This window comes from Phyllobates terribilis, unplaced genomic scaffold, assembly GCF_046119375.1.
Source record: "Phyllobates terribilis strain yellow unplaced genomic scaffold, ASM4611937v1 Scaffold_2__4_contigs__length_985480577, whole genome shotgun sequence".
NCBI classification, from domain to species: Eukaryota; Metazoa; Chordata; class Amphibia; order Anura; family Dendrobatidae; genus Phyllobates; species Phyllobates terribilis.
The window spans coordinates 445,426,806-445,443,125 of NW_027362762.1; the positions used below are offsets into that span (position 1 = coordinate 445,426,806).

At 45.6% G+C, this 16,320-nt stretch overlaps 1 protein-coding gene across 7 annotated transcripts in view; it reads left to right on the forward strand.

Annotated features, from left to right (window-relative positions):
• The first annotated feature begins 2,805 nt into the window (after window positions 1–2,805).
• The window catches only part of BCAS3 (BCAS3 microtubule associated cell migration factor), a 1,370,469-nt gene continuing 1,356,954 nt past the window's right edge, over window positions 2,806–16,320 (forward strand). For 4 of the 7 annotated variants that reach the window (XM_073665482.1, XM_073665487.1, XM_073665488.1 and 1 more), the window contains exons 1-3: window positions 2,806–2,963; window positions 4,698–4,893; window positions 7,180–7,257. The gene's annotated coding sequence lies outside the window, so the exon portion shown is untranslated. The remainder of the gene's footprint in view (window positions 2,964–4,697; window positions 4,894–7,179; window positions 7,258–16,320) is intronic. The other 3 variants (XM_073665484.1, XM_073665485.1, XM_073665486.1) reach the window with 3 other exon arrangements.

The window sequence follows — 16,320 nt, forward strand, 5'->3', positions numbered from 1 at the left end:
TTTAAGGGCATAAAAATTTAAATTTTGAAAATTACAAAATTTTCGCCAAATTTCAGTTTTTTTCACAAATAAACGCAAGTGATATCGAAATTTTACCACAATCATGAAGTACAATATGTCACAAAAAAACATTCTCAGAATCAGGGGGATCCGTTGAAGCGTTCCAGAGTAATTACCTCAAAGTGACAGTGGTCAGAATTGTAAAAATTGGCCTGGTCATTAACGTGCAAACCACCCTTGGGGGTAAAGGGGTTAAATGGGTTAAATACCTTTATTTAGCAAGAAGGCAATCTTTAGTGAACTGTCAGGATTTTAAATATCCCATCTGCCATCTATAGCAGTTTCCCAGCGGACACGTAGTAGGACGTGCTGCGTATCTGCTTGAGACAGATATCGGGTGAGAGCAGTGTCCTGTCAGGCATAGTTTACACGCATTTCTCAGTTCAGTCAACCTGACAGGACTAAAGCAGAAGATAAATGTTCAATTTCAGCTATAGAAAGGTTATCTCAGTCAGCCTGACAGGTTTAGGATGGCATTGAGCAGCTGGAATAAACAATACATAGATTTGTACTCTGGATACTGAGAGGGTTCGGTCAGACATGCCCGGCCGGCCACCGTTCGTATAGTTTATTCCAGCAACTCCCGTCCTGTCAGGTTCAGTGAACAAAGAAATGCGCACACATGATACTGCGCTCACCCGATGTCCATCTCGAGCAGACGTCTTTACTCACTTTTTTTTTTAACTACTATAGCAGCTATTACATACAAAACACTATTCCCGAGGCATGTATAATACATATTGGCTACAGAAAACTAAATCATTTCTCCCCATTTAATAAATATGGACAAAACTAAGCAGTGGATCCCCAATCATGCAACCTAGACTTGGAATAAATCCAAATACCACATGCAAATATTTATAACAACATACTTTATTGAAAAATATTGGTTAAAAATTCATTTTATAATCACTTAAGTACAAAGATTCAAGAGGAAAAGGATGAGTCAAGAGAAAACGGGCACACATAGACCAGGATAAATCCCAATATTGATTCTCATTCCTATGGGTTAGTATTTCATAGAAGGGAAATTGTGTATAATACTAATAATAGACCCTTCCATACCACCTAAGGATGTGCATAGGATGTGGCTATACAAATGGAATCATAAGTCAGCCACAACTTCAATAAGAGCCTTAATATTAAATATCACAATGTAGCTCTCAGAGTAAACCTATATAGCGAAATTAGTGAGCCAATGCTTTCCCAAATGGGAGAACCAGGATAAACCATCCAACTTACACATTAGGAATATCACTAAGTCTGGTCTCGTGCCACAAATAACACCCCGACGCGCGTTTCGCACTCCCAGTGCTTTCTCAAGGGGTGTGTGTAGTAAGATGAATCATGCCTCACCATATTTATGTACAACCTCATCAAATGTCCACCAACTAGAGCATCGCAGGTCAGCGCTGTCACTGTGTATCCAAGAGTCCGAGATCCGGCCCTCCATTCCGGCACGCATTCGGGGAAATCCCCACTAGTCGTCATACATGCGTGCCGGAAGTGACGAAGGCCTTCGCCTGATAGTGGATGAACTGTTTCAGTGGCATGCGCCTGCCGGCGCCGTTTTTTCGAAGTCTCATTCAGCGCGCACACACTGCCACAGACAGGAAATGTTTTCGCTGGTATCCACCCTAGAAACCGCCGACACATAATCGGACGCAGAAGCGCCCATACACACACAGAAGGAAATAGAGAACATTCATTCATTCCATAAGTAGAAGCCCAAAATTGGGAATATCACAGGGATGGTATCATCCACATAGCGTCTCCCAGTACGGATCATGGTGCTGCCCACATAGCATCTCCCGATTTAAAAACATGGTACAGTACAAGAAATACATATATTATGATAGCCTATTATAAGGTGCAAAAACCAACATATGTTAATCGATCCGGAACAGTACAAATCAAAACATAAATAAAATATAACAACTATCACTTATGCAAATAAGTATATTCCAGATTGAAGACTGTCCATCAATGTTGAGGCAGTATTTCCATTCTTTTGTGAGTCGGGTGAAGTGAGCATCTCAGACAAAAATGGCGGAGGACTGTGGCATAGCTGCTATTAGTAGAAAGTTTTCTGAAAAGGCACAAGCCCTTTAATACTCCATGGTGAACGCCGAATACGGAGCCCCTTTCTGGTGATCAGTGCAGACCCCCTCCCATCTATAGGCTGTGGATAACGTGTTCCAACCCAACAACCCCTTGGAGACCCGGTGAGGAAAGGGTAAAGGTGCTGAACCCGGGGGAAGCCCCATCTGCCAGGTGTTGGTGTCCTGAGCTGATGGAGCCACTACCAGCGCACAGTGTCGCCCCGGTAAGCTGTGGAGGATGGCACCGCTGGGCGGCATCCACAAGTGGCGCAGGCGGTGTGCACCATGCAGTCCAGAAGGCGGTAGTGACTGCCCGGGCCCGGCGGCCACAGATGTACTCACATGACCCCGCGCACTGACTGACCACAACGCCTGTGTTTAGAACACGTGCACTCTCACCCAAACTTCTTCTCGCGAGAGGATGAGATGTAAACAAAAGCCTGGGGAGAGGGCAGGAAGGGCTCAGGCCTCACACAAGTGACGGGGGCCGCCGCGTGCCGAGACCCTGCACTTCCGACTCCTTCCCCAGCTCCGGCCAGACCTGACCAGTGCGGAAGCAGCGTGGGGACCACTGACTGGAGACCCTACGTCATCACCACGATGGACACGCCCCCGGCCTCTGATTGGCTCTTAGACTGTGATTGACACCGGCGCCAGAGTCCAGGCTGATCTGTGATTGGTCGGCTCCAGCTGTTCCGCTTTCCTTGTTGCTGTATTTGTGTATCTGCTGCTGCTGGAGCAGGACTGACTGTGAGAGGAGCAGGAGAAGCAGCGCTGGTGCCAGCTGCTGCCGAACGTAAGGTAACAGTGAGGGGTGTCACGGGGGCGACAGAGGCAGCAGTGCGGCATACTGCCACACATAGGGTTTACTACTGGCCTGATGCATGTGGTAGCTGCCCTATACACAGTGGTTGTATGCCAGCATCATTCCCACTGGGGAACACATGCATGAGTGTTAATGGAGGGCTCAGGCTGGTCCCCAGACATGGGCTGCTCTCCCCAAGGCTGGTATGCTCTGCAGTGCCCGTGCTCACTATGGCATACTACCACTCTTCTGTCACATTGTACCTGCAGTCCCATCTCCAGGCAGCAGGAGACAGATCTTGCAGTCCCAGCTTTCTCTGCTCAGGAGTCCAGTGGGCAGTCCTGCTCTGTGATTTGGCGGGTATCACTCTATCCCTGGCTACCCATAAGAGATGGGAGAACCCATTTGGAGAACTCCAGTCCATCGACCAGGGCAGTGCTCTGTGACCGCCGAACAGGATCCCTGCACATCTCCTTAACCCCCAGCGTTCTCGACTCTTCTTTTGATTAAAGGGGCTGCATGACGTCTTGTGTGCATCATGCGGCAATGATTACGCCGTGCTAGCTTGGCTAATCAGAGGAAGAGCCGGGAATGCCGGGAGGTAAGGTGATCCACAGGGATCGTGTGCGGCGGTCACAGATTACTGACCTGACTGATGGACCAGAGTCCTGCAAATAGATTCTACTGTCAATCACGGATTGAGACTGCCCACTGGACTCCTAATATCAGGGAGGAGGGATTACAACTGATCCTGAATACATACATCTTTACCATATGACTGGAGTACAGTGCTCAGTTTGTCACTCTTTATTATGGGCCACAAGCAGAACTATATGAGGACTAATGTGCCCACCTACAAGCCGTGCAGCGTCTTTGCCATGCTACCATGACACGTCCCTTTAAAATCCTCGGTCATGCCCTGTGGCACAGTTTAATGTATATTGCATTCTTGGAGGGAACCTGCCAGTTCCTTTATGCTCTGAGGACATTATAAAGTAGAGACACTCTAGTCTCAGTGGTCAGCTTACTCCCTAACCATCATGATGTAGGAATGTCCATGGGCTGTGGCTTCCTCTGCCCTTCAGATGCTGATTGATAGATTGCTCTCTGTGGACAGTAGCAGCTATTCAGCCTCTGAAGAGCTGGGGGAGGGAGCGCACAGGGCATGAATAGGGCACACTACTACAGGCTGCACTCTGCAAAGTGGAGGATGTAAGTTCTGGAGGGTCACTTTCACACATCCATGTTTCAAGGTCCAAGTGCAGACCATGATGTACTGCAAGTCCCTGACCTAAACTAGATAGATTCATGTAATTTTGGACTCTGTTTTTTCTTCTTTTTTTTTTCTGGAGGTGTCTGGCTTTTATGCCGGACACAATAGTGCAGTAGACTACGCTATTATGTCCAGAATAAAGGGCAGACACGAAGGAGAGAAAAAAAAGTCAAATGGAGTCCAAAATTGGAGACATTGAATTCTGTTTTTGTCATTATTGTTACGCCGGCCACTCTCACGTAGGGGGGTGCGGCCGAACTCTGCAGGAATTTGTATCCACCCTGTGCTGCAGAGATTTGCTTCCCCAGCCTATCTTTATCAGGTGACTCCACCCTCCATTCCTCACCCAAACGTGGGTTCCTAGACTGTTAGTATTTGGTTCATGCCTACCTTTGTATTCTGTCAACCGTTATCGACCCAGCCTGTTTACCCGCTTTGTTTGACATTTTCATTCCAGACTCCCGATTTGAATGGTGATCACGTGCTGCCTGTCTGACTACGCTTCAGTCTCACCCTCCTGTACCTTGTACTCGCGTCTCTAACCCTCCGGGGACTGACCTGAAGTGGTACTTTGTGTTTACTGGCCGCCCAGCCTATCCTCGCCATCAGAGTCCCTAGTGAAGACCCAGGAGACATAGTGACACCCCTCCAGGGTAAGCCTTGCCCGTGGCGCAGTGGGTCCACACCCACCAGCGTTACAATTATACTCGATGGTTCTATCGGTTCCATTTGAATCCCATTTCTCTGGGATTCAGATGGAACACCTAACTAAAGACCATAAAAGACCCTAAGGTGGGTTTACAAAACTGGACTGGCAAATTTTTGACCACCAAACAACTGCTTGTTTTCTGATTGGCAGTCATTTAAAGAAGTTGTCCACTACTTTAACATTGATGGCCTATCCTTAGGATAGGTCATCATTGTTTGATCGGTGGGGGTGCGACCCCATTCAGTTGTTCTTTGTGCTGGCGGTCGCCAGAAGTGCTTAGTTGCTGAGCTGCTCAGTCTACTGATAGTGGCCAGGGCGGGTACTGCACACCCGCAATCTGCAGTACCTGCTCGTGGCCACTTATCTGTTTACAGAGCAGCTCCGTAACTGAGCACTTCTGGCCACCGATGGCACCGAGAACAGCTGATCAACAAGGTTGCCGGGTGCCGCACCCCCACCGATCAGACATTGATGACCTGTTCTAATGATAGGCCATCAATGTTAAAATAGCGGACAATCTCTTTAATAGTGTTTTTACACAGGCTGACCACATTTAAAATGTGGACAGGATGATCAGTAATAGATCATTCACTGCCCATAGACAAGCCATTGTTCTCGGCAGCTCGAGTCTTGTTTACACATGATGATGAGCTGCCGAGAACGATGATCTTTTAACCAAGCCAAAAGATTATTTCACTTGGTGAACAAGCGTTTTGCTCGTTTGTCAAATGATCCTAGGAACCCTCATTCCCGATAATGCAGTGTAAATGCACTTAAAAACATCTAGTGAAATTATCCTAAACCTAGCCAACATAAGAGATAGCTGTCTGTCAAACAAACATTTGTCCAACCGATATTTCTCCCAATCCCCCCCCCCCCCCCTCCTTGGTTCAGTTGAGGATTCGTGTGTTTTCTATGGTGAGAGAGGAGAAAGCTGCTGCAGTGACTTAGCTCGCCTTTAAAGAAAAGGTTCAATGTGGAAATTCCAACTGCCCATCTCTCCCCAGACATCATGCTGGGGAAAAATCAGATGACCCACCAATACGCATCAGATAGTCTGTGGTTTAAACGGACTGTCATCTAAAGCGTGTGCTTCTTAAGGCTGGTTTCTCATCATGTATCAGTTGTTTTATGCCTGAGCGACTGATGAGATGGTCATGGACCAGTCTGGTGTTTGTAGCCAGCCCAAAGAAAGGCGCTGCATGGATTGTTCTTTGATCCGGAATTGAGACCAGTCTGGCGACACAATTAATGCATTGCTTGCTGGGAACAATTCCATGGAAATCTATATGATCTGTTGTGATATAAGTTTTCCTCTGTCATTTTGTCATCAATATCGATGGAAGCGATGCCTTAGCAAGACCTGTTGCTCAAGACTTTGACATAATTAGTGTCAGCCAGCTTTCCTAGAAACTGATATGTTAGTTAATAGGCTAAATGGAATTGGTAACATAAATGCAGGTCTCATTGACTTATAGTCGACTGTAAGCTGAGTGGACACAATGGCAGAAGAAATCAGTGCAGATCTTGCAGCGATTCTGTAGAACAATCCGTATGTGGCTTTACCCCAATTACTGTACATTGAAGTTGTGAAGGTGATGGAAGTTTGTATGACTGTAGGGACTGATAATATTGTGCTGTTTACATTCTGCATGACAGCAACGGGGGCAGCAATTTCCAAAGTTTCATTTTTTAATTGTCCATGCACTGGAACTATAAAAGTAAAATAGATACACATGTGTACCTCCAGTTATGCCAAGTCTACTTCTCCTGGAGGAATCTTGAGTAACGTTCTTGTGTGTTTTGTAAATCTCCTATTCTAAATAATTGGGGTACTGCATGTATGTATTCTATGCTTTAGAATCTCATCCTATTAGGCAGACCCCTTGTCAGGTGTTTATAACCTATTCTTTGCATCTCAAGAATTTGTTGATACCTAATCCTCCAAACTGTATTAGAGCTGTGGCCATGCCTGTGCGGTCAGACTTCATTATTCTAATTAGTATGAGTTGTATGACCACTTCTCTGCAAAAACCTGCACACCCCAATTTTCATGAGAGTATCAAAACATAAGACCCTGCACTCATACTCATACTAAAACTATCAGCCATGAATGTTTAAAAGGTTTTTATTTATTTCTTACTTAAATGTATGTATTTAGGCTAAAAAAAATAAAAATTTTACAATATGGTTTCATTAAACATGTTTCACTGTGTTTTTGCTTTTACAGGCTTTTTGTCTTCTGCACATTCACCTTTGATTTGATCTGTGGCCATAAATCAGCTGGGAAGAGCTGAGAAAAAGACAGGTAAAAGAATTACAAACTCTCCCGTCATTCATGTTGAATAAGCTCACTGATGGATTCTCTTTTAAATCATTTTGCAGCCAGCAATAGACAGCGCAATACAGTGGGTATACAAGACAAAGGGTGTAAATTTTTTAATGCACCGCAATTGCAAAACTGATTTTATAACTTCAAATACATGCATTTAAGAAAAGAAAATTGTCCCTAAAGTTGGACAACTGCTTAAATACCCTTTTATGTTCTCATTTTTATTTTTTTTATGCTTTTAGTTGCAAACTTTGCAAGAAGCAGAGTTCATTGCATGTTATCTGCTGCTGTCTTCAAGATATTCTAAACAGAAGTCCTTTGGCTGCTGTAGTGCTCGGTCACCAAACACTTTATAAATATCAACTTGAATATTTGGCCCGAGTGTCGGTCACCTGTTTTCAGAGTTCTGGACTGGATTTTCTTGCAGCCCTCCACACTTTCTGTCTCTCTTTTCACAGTAGTAGTGTTTCCTAGGACCATATTGCTGCTATTCCGCATTATTATTTGATGGGGAGTTTGAGTAATGACCTCAGGTATCAGCGAGTGCCCCTCAAGGGACCACATAAGAGCGCTGATGTTCTAATGAAGGTGCTAACCTGTTTGCCTCACATGTCATGGAAATAAGTTACAAATCTTTGTTTGACCAATATCCATGGAGGTGCAGTATGGTCCATTACAGTGGCCGGATCAGGGTATAACTCGTATGTATTCTCATTCTGTCCCTGAGGTTCACAGCGGAAAATAGCTGCTTGGACTTACTGCTGTGCTGTTGCTTCTTAGGCCACGTTCACACATCCAGAATTTGGTCAGTATTTGTAAGCCAAAATCAGGAGTGGAACAATCAGAGGAAAAGTATAATAGAAACACATCACCACTTCTGTATTTATCACCCACTCCTGGTTTTGGCTTAGAAATACTGATGTAAAATACTGACCAAATACTCCATGTGTGACCGTGGCTTTAGGTAAGTACTTGTAAAGAAGGATGATCCAGCAGTGGTGTCAGAAGGCTTATAAAATCTCCCACGTTACTTTGTGTGTCAGTGTTCTGCTCAGTTAGGATAACTGTATGGATGTGTGACTCCCTAATGATAGCTGGGGAGGTCAGCAGCAGGTCCATAACACACTAACAAAATGCTGAAAATACCTTTTCTCTTTATTTAGGAGGGGGCAACTATTCAACCTCCAAAGTTATAGTTACCATTTTGAGGATCCACAGGAGATCCTTCATTGTGGCTACATGTTCAGGCATTAAATAGCAGATTGTTATGAATTGTCCTGGAAATATTTTATCTGTACAGTCCTATTGTTTTTCACAAGTGAGATATTGCTACAATTGTATCCAGTCTGAGATAAGCAGCCTGGCTTCCAAGCTGACATAGTTAAAGGGGTGGCCCACTACTGGACAGCCACTGCTTAGTCAACTAAGGACCTCCAATTAAAATAAAAGCAATGGATACTCCCCTCCTACGGCAGTGCTGTTCCTGTGTCGGTGCCGCTATTCCCGGTGAGTGACAGTGGCTGCATGTGACACCACAATCAGCGATCACTGAGTGGCTGTAGCAGTTACTGTCATAGCAGATGTCCGCCCTAAGGCTATGTGCCCATGATCAGGCTATAGCAGCGCTTTAGAAGCAGGGTATTTTTGCTGCGTCTGATCACGTAGGTAAATCTGCATCTGTTCATTGAACCATGTGAAGTTAACGCATCCAATACATTCAATTCATGCAGAAAAAAAGCCGGCACTACTGCACAGTTGCGCTTTCAACGCTCCCCAGACTGCAGAGCACACACCTCTCCCACATACACCGGGTGCTTGTCTAAAGAAAACAGTTCCATCAATTGAAAAAATGTAGAAGACAGACAGCCCTTTTGCGCCCTTTTTGAACTTCTACGGGTCACTGATCAGTGACCGTATGGCATGGGATTTCTATAAATCCATCCACTGTGCTTGTACTGTAGAACGCAGAATTTTGGTTGCAGCGCAGGTGAGCTGTGTCCATAACCAGGGCTATGGAGTCGGAGTCGGAGCCCATTTTGGTGGAGTCGGTATAAAATGGACCAACTCCTAAAACATATAATAAATTGGATACAGTAGTTCAATGCAGTTTGTGGGGAATATTTTTTTCATAAGAATTTGGGAAAGTTATGAAATGTCTTATAAAGGTCTGTCCTATTCCTGATCTAAGGGTCTAGACTTTTAGCTGAGATGAATCTGTGCTACAGTAAATTCATCACTTAAACATGAGCCATGTATGAGGGAGTCTCAGTCGGAGGTTTGGCTTGCCAACGCCATAGCCCTGTCCATAACACTGCTATTACGGATCGTGGGCACGTACCCTTACAGAATATCAGTGCTGCTGATATATCAAATTCAGAGGATAGGAATTGATACATAAAGTATATTAGAGAATTGCGTGTCTTTATAACACTTACATGGGAACATCAGCAGAAATGGTTGCCCACCACCCCTAAAGTCATGGTCACAAAATGACCTTTTATACTAGATTTAGAGATCACTGTCGCTGCTTACTTGAAAGCTGCTGCCTGACTCCTTATTTACCGGAAACACAAAAGGCTGGGGCATGTCAATGCAAACTGCCCGATATTTATTCCTTTCGACATTGTATGTCAGGGGAGAGTCAAGAAGCCCCCAGACACATCCGATGGTCGACTGCTTTAGTCGACTTTAATGTAATTAGAGCTGATTTAAGAGATTTGCAGGATTCTGGTCCATTGCCCATGACTGTAGTCTGAGGCCGCCAAAACAGAACCCTGTGAACCTCCTCCCGGACCCTTCTACTGATTTGGGATGCCGACAGTTAGGAGGAAATTTGCAATGCTGTGGTCTGGCGGCGATGGACTACTAGGGTCCTTCAAATCTTTCTGATCGTATCTAAATATAAGGTATTTGGAATACTGAATAAAAAGGCAGTACCTCTCCTCCGCATCAGTTTTTTTTTTTTTTTTGTCCTTGAAGGGAACCTCTGAAGAGCGGTACTTCATTGGCCCAGATTGGGGGTGTCCGAGGACGGTAGATACCGCTGGTCTGGAGATGTGCTGCTGGCTAGGAGGCCGGCGGTGCAGGCGGGGTCCTCTTCACAATGTCCCCGGCCAACACGCATTCAGAGACTGCGCACGCTGGGGTCTGCCTGCAAAGCCAAGCGTGCCGGGTTACGACTCCGGGTATGCGCAGGTAGGCCGGGCAGGAGGCCTCCGGTGGAGTGCGCTGGGACCTGCTTCCTTGGCTGCACGGGCGTGCTGGTGGTCATATCCGGGTGTCCGACGACGTAGCGCCCCGGAAAGCAGGGCGTCTGGGTCTGCGCACGCATAGGGTACGTGACAGGAAGTGTCCGGCGCCCTGATGACGCAGCATGCCAGAAGGTATTGCGGCAGTCGAGGTGAGCATGCGCAGTACTTCTGCACAGAGCATGATCTAAAAAAAATTATATACAGTATACAGTACAGACCAAAAGTTTGGACACACCTTCTCATTTAAAGATTTTTCTGTATTTTCATGACTATGAAAATTGTACATTCACACTGAAGGCATCAAAACTATGAATTAACACATGTGGAATTATATACTTAACAAAAAAGTGTGAAACAACTGAAAATATGTCTTATATTCTAGGTTCTTCAAAGTAGCCACCTTTTGCTTTGATGACTGCTTTGCACACTCTTGGCATTCTCTTGATGAGCTTCAAGAGGTAGTCACCGGAAATGGTCTTCCAACAATCTTGAAGGAGTTCCCAGAGATGCTTAGCACTTGTTGGCCCTTTTGCCTTCACTCTGCGGTCCAGCTCACCCCAAACCATCTCGATTGGGTTCAGGTCTGGTGACTGTGGAGGCCAGGTCATCTGGCGTAGCACCCCATCACTCTCCTTCTTGGTCAAATAGCCCTTACACAGCCTGGAGGTGTGTTTGGGGTCATTGTCCTATTGAAAAATAAATGATGGTCCAACTAAACGCAAACTGGATGGAATAGCATGCCGCTGCAAGATGCTGTGGTAGCCATGCTGGTTCAGTATGCCTTCAATTTTGAATAAATCCCCAACAGTGTCACGAGTAAAGCACCCCCACACCATCACACCTCCTCCTCCATGCTTCAGTGTGGGAACCAGGCATGTAGAGTCCATCCGTTCACCTTTTCTGCGTCACACAAAGACACGGTGGTTGGAACCAAAGATCTCAAATTTGGACTCCTCAGACCAAAGCACAGATTTCCACTGGTCTAATGTCCATTCCTTGTGTTCTTTAGCCCAAACAAGTCTCTTCTGCTTGTTGCCTGTCCTTAGCAGTGGTTTCCTAGCAGCTATTTTACCATGAAGGCCTGCTGCACAAGGTCTCCTCTTAACAGTTGTTGAAGAGATGTGTCTGCTGCTAGAACTCTGTGTGGTATTGACCTGGTCTCTAATCTGAGCTGCTGTTAACCTGCGATTTCTGAGGCTGGTGACTCGGATAAACTTATCCTCAGAAGCAGAGGTGACTCTTGGTCTTCCTTTCCTGGGGCTTTCGTCATGTGAGCCAGTTTCTTTGTAGCGCTTGATGGTTTTTGCAGCTGCACTTGGGGACAGTTTCAAAGTTTGCCCAATTTTTCGGACTGACTGACCTTCATTTCTTAAAGTAATGATGGCCACTCGTTTTTCTTTACTTAGAATTTGTATTATGGCATGAAAAAAGCAGCTAACAGTCTATTCGGTAGGGCTATCAGCTGTGTATCCACCAGACTTCTGCACAACACAACTGATGGTCCCAACCCCATTTATAAGGCAAGAAATCCCACTTATTAAACCTGAGAGGGCACACCTGTGAAGTGATAAACATTTCTGGTGACTACCTCTTGAAGCTCATCAAGAGAATGCCAAGAGTGTGCAAAGCAGTCATCAAAGCAAAAGGTGGCTACTTTGAAGAACCTAGAATATAAGACATATTTTCAGTTGCTTCACACTTTTTTGTTAAGTATATAATTCCACATGTGTGAATTCATAGTTTTGATGCCTTCAGTGTGAATGTACAATTTTCATAGTCATGAAAATACAGAAAAATCTTTAAATGAGAAGGTGGGTCCAAACTTTTGGTCTGTACTGTGTGTGTGTGTGTGTGTGTGTGTGTGTGTGTGTGTGTGTGTGTATATAATATATATATCACCTTGTCTAACCTGGATATCCGGGGGTGGGCCGGACTGGGGGTGGAGTGGCGTCCCTCAGCTATAAAAGAGAGGGAAAGCTTCAAGATAGCAGTGCCTACACAACTTGTCTAACATGGATAAAGAACGGTAGTCATCTGAGCTGCAGCAGCAGCGCCACCATCAAGGATGCCGCAGTGGCAGCTAGACCAGGCAGAGGAACAGGGCAGATTGTGAGTCCACCACCTCCAAGCGAGAGAGATCATGTGAACTGATCCAGCCTCCATCTCTGGTACCCTAGACTTAACGGCAGAGTGGTGAGTGATCTTCGTGAAAGTTCACCATGTTAAATAGGTCCCTTTCTCTGTGTATTTTCTACTAGGAAAGGTGTTGCGCGCACGCCGCCTAAGTTTGGATAAGGGCAAGACGGGTTTCGTTAATTCTTTGGAATCCTGGGGGAACCGTTACTCAGGGCGATCATAGATTACAGCTCTCTGTCATACAGGGGTATTGACCCTAAGACACAAACACATAGATGGATTCACTTGCTGACCCAACACATTTGACGAATCCTCGTGAACAGTTGAACAGTAGTATTTAATGAAACCGCACGGCTAGTGCAATTTAAAGAGATTGTCCACTACTTTGACATTGATGCCCTATCCATAGGATAGGGCATCAATGTATGATTGGCCGGGGCCCCGCACGCGGCACCCCTGCCGATCAGCTGTTATTAATGCTGGAAGCAGTCCTTAACTGCAGTGCTTGGCTGTCAAGTTGTAGTGACCGCTGCTTGTAACTGCACATCCAGTAGCAACTTTAAGTTTCTTGAGCAACAGGCTCCAGTAACAAACAGTTTCTTCACAGTATAGCACAGATCTAGTCTCTTTAGCAGCACACTTCTATGCTCCCACAACAGCAACGCTCCCACCAGCAGTCCCCGGTCCACAGTGTCACAGGCTTTACCTTCTGGTGCAGTAAGGGAGGAAGGGTGGTTACAACGAAAGGATGAGTATAGTCCTCAGACGTGGTGTTCAATCCTTGCTTCTGCTAAACAACAGTTAATTCCTTTCTCCACTACTTTTTCCTGTAGATACCGCCTAGCAGCCAAGCGGCAGTTGCAGTGAGAGAGTCCCAGAACCCTCATCAGCCTTGTGAAGAGGTCTGCATCCTTTAAGCTCACTCTCTAGCTCAGAACTGACACTACCCAGTCTCTCTGAGGCAGACCTGGCCACTCCCCCCGGGCTGCACCCTGTTAACCCCTTTAGTTGCTGGATGCTTAACAACACCATGTGTGGTATCTACCTGTCACAAAGGCCCAAGAAATGTAGCGGCAAACAGAATAATAGGGAATGTGTAGTTTTATTTTTACCAGCACATATACTAAAAGACTCTGCCCTGGGTATATTCAAAAGACCATATCGGAAGAAACCCCCAGCTTTGCCATGGATCTAAAATCCAAACTGAGGTTAGAGACTCCCTGAAAACCCTAATTAAACGGAAAAAGAGTAAGCGTCAAAAACATCAGACATGTGATTCAGTGGAATCATTAATATTACAGGACAGGGAGGAATCTAACTCCTCTTCTACCTCATCCCTGTCCTCATCATCAGAGAGTAATACGGGCGGTAAGCCATGTTTTCCAGCAGAAAACACGCATAAGTTAATAATGACTATAAAGACTACTATGGGCATAGCGGGTACCAAGACCCCTAGAACAGTCCAAGACATCATGTTTGGAGGCTAGATCAGAAGAAAAGGCGTACATTCCCGGTCAAAGAGAGAATTAAGATGCTCATTGACAAAGAGTGGAAGAGACCCGAAAAGAAAGGGCAGCTATCATCATCTTCAAAAAAAGAGGTACCTGTTTGAGGAAGAGGATACCGCCAGGTGGGATAAAACCCCTGAAATTGATGTGGCGGTGTCGAAATCTTCTAAGAGATCCACTCTGCCGTTTGAGGATTTGCGATCTCTCAAAGATCCCCTTGACAAGAAAGCTGAGTCTTATCTAAAACTAACATGGGTGTCCTCAGCGGGAGCATTAAAACTGTCAGTCGCTGCCACTCGCACAGCCAGGTCAATGATAGTCTGATTGCAACAACTAGAGTACCAGATTAAAGAGGACGTTCCCATGGAAAAGAGCCTGGCCAATCTCCCTCTAATGCTGGGGGCTGCTGCCTTCCTCGCGGACGTATCGGCGGATACGGTGAGACTGGCAGCTAGGTCGGCGAATTTGTCCAATGCGGCTCGCAGAGTGCTGTGGCTCAAAAGCTGGACAGGAGACATCCAATCCAAGACCAAATTATGCTCAATCCCGCGTGAAGGGGATTTTTTTTTCGGCCGAGCTCTGGAAGACATGCTAGATAAGGTGTGAGATAAAAAGAAGGTTTTTTTTTTTTTAAAGTATCGATGCCACAGTACAAGAACTCCTTTCATAAAAGGAGATATAACAGGATCAAATTCTCTAGAGAACAGGGGAAATGGAAGGACAGGAAGCCAAAGAGTGGAGGCTTCATGTTCGGAGGTCCTTCCTTTGAGAATAGGAAAACCCCTAAGTGACGGGCCTCCCCAGGTAGGAGGAAGGCTGTCCCACTTCCTGCCTGCCTGGAAAAAAAATTATATCCAGTGCCTGGATATTGGGGATAATAAGGAGTGAGACTGGAGTTCACATCTATCCCTTAGCAAACTTTCAGGATCTCGTCTCACAGGGGTCCCAGGGAGCAAGCAGCCCTAGAAAAGTAAGTTTTAGTGGAAAAACAGGTTCTGAAGGAAACGCCAGTAAGCGAACAAGAGAAAATATTCTATTCTCCCTTGTTTCTAATAAAAAAACCCAAAAAACTGCACTTTCAGAACCACAGTCAAGTTGAAAGGCCTGAACAACTTCCTGATCTACAGATCCTTCAAGATGGAGTTTGAGATTGGCCATAAAGCTGTTATTCCCGGGATGTTACCCGAGTGTGATGGACCTGAAGGACACCTATTACCACGTCCCAATCCATGCGAAAGATCATTACAAAGATCATTCTGGAGGCCACAGCATATCTACGGGAACGGAATACCCTGGTAGTCCCCTACTTGGATGACTTTCTGGTAGTGGGCAGATCAGTAGAACACTGCAATCTCAAGTTGACAGAGGTCAGAACCAGTCTGGTCGAACTTGGCTAGATACTAAATCTGGAAAAGTGAAGACTGGAGCCACAGAAGGTTCAGGCTTTCTTAGGGCGTATCTTGGACTCAGGGGACTCAGGGGAACAGACTTGTCCACTACCGGAAGACAAAAAGGACAAGATCGTGACCTTAATCTCAGCAGCAGTCAAAAGCCCGTCTATGACACTAAGGAAGGCAATGTCTCTACTAGGTACAATGACATCAAGTAGTACCCAGCAGTACAATGGGCACAAATACACTCCCGACATTTGCAGCAGGATATCCTAGCCATGGAGAAACGACTCAAGAGGACATTTATGCGGGAAAATAACACTTTGCCAATCATCTATCAGGTCAGTCACATGGTGGCTGGAATTGGAGAACCTGTCGCAGGGAGTGCCATGGTCTTATCAGATCAAAGACATAATTACGACAGACGCAAGCTCGGATGGACAGGGAGCACATCTGAGGGATTGTGTAATCCAGGGAGTCTGGTGGGACGCTGAAAAGAGTTACTCCTTAAATATGAAGTAGCTGTTGGCCGTGAAAAATGCGATAATGAAGCTCCATTCCCAATTGCAAGGGTGGCATGTCCGCATTATGTCAGACAGCCACACAACAGTCGCCTATATCAAAAACCAGGGGGGCACAAGATCCCGCCCTCTAATGTTGGTGATGGAAGATATTCTGGAATTTTCGGAGCATCACCAATTAACGTGCTTGGCCCTGCATATATGAGGAAAAGAAAACGAAAGAGCAGATTTC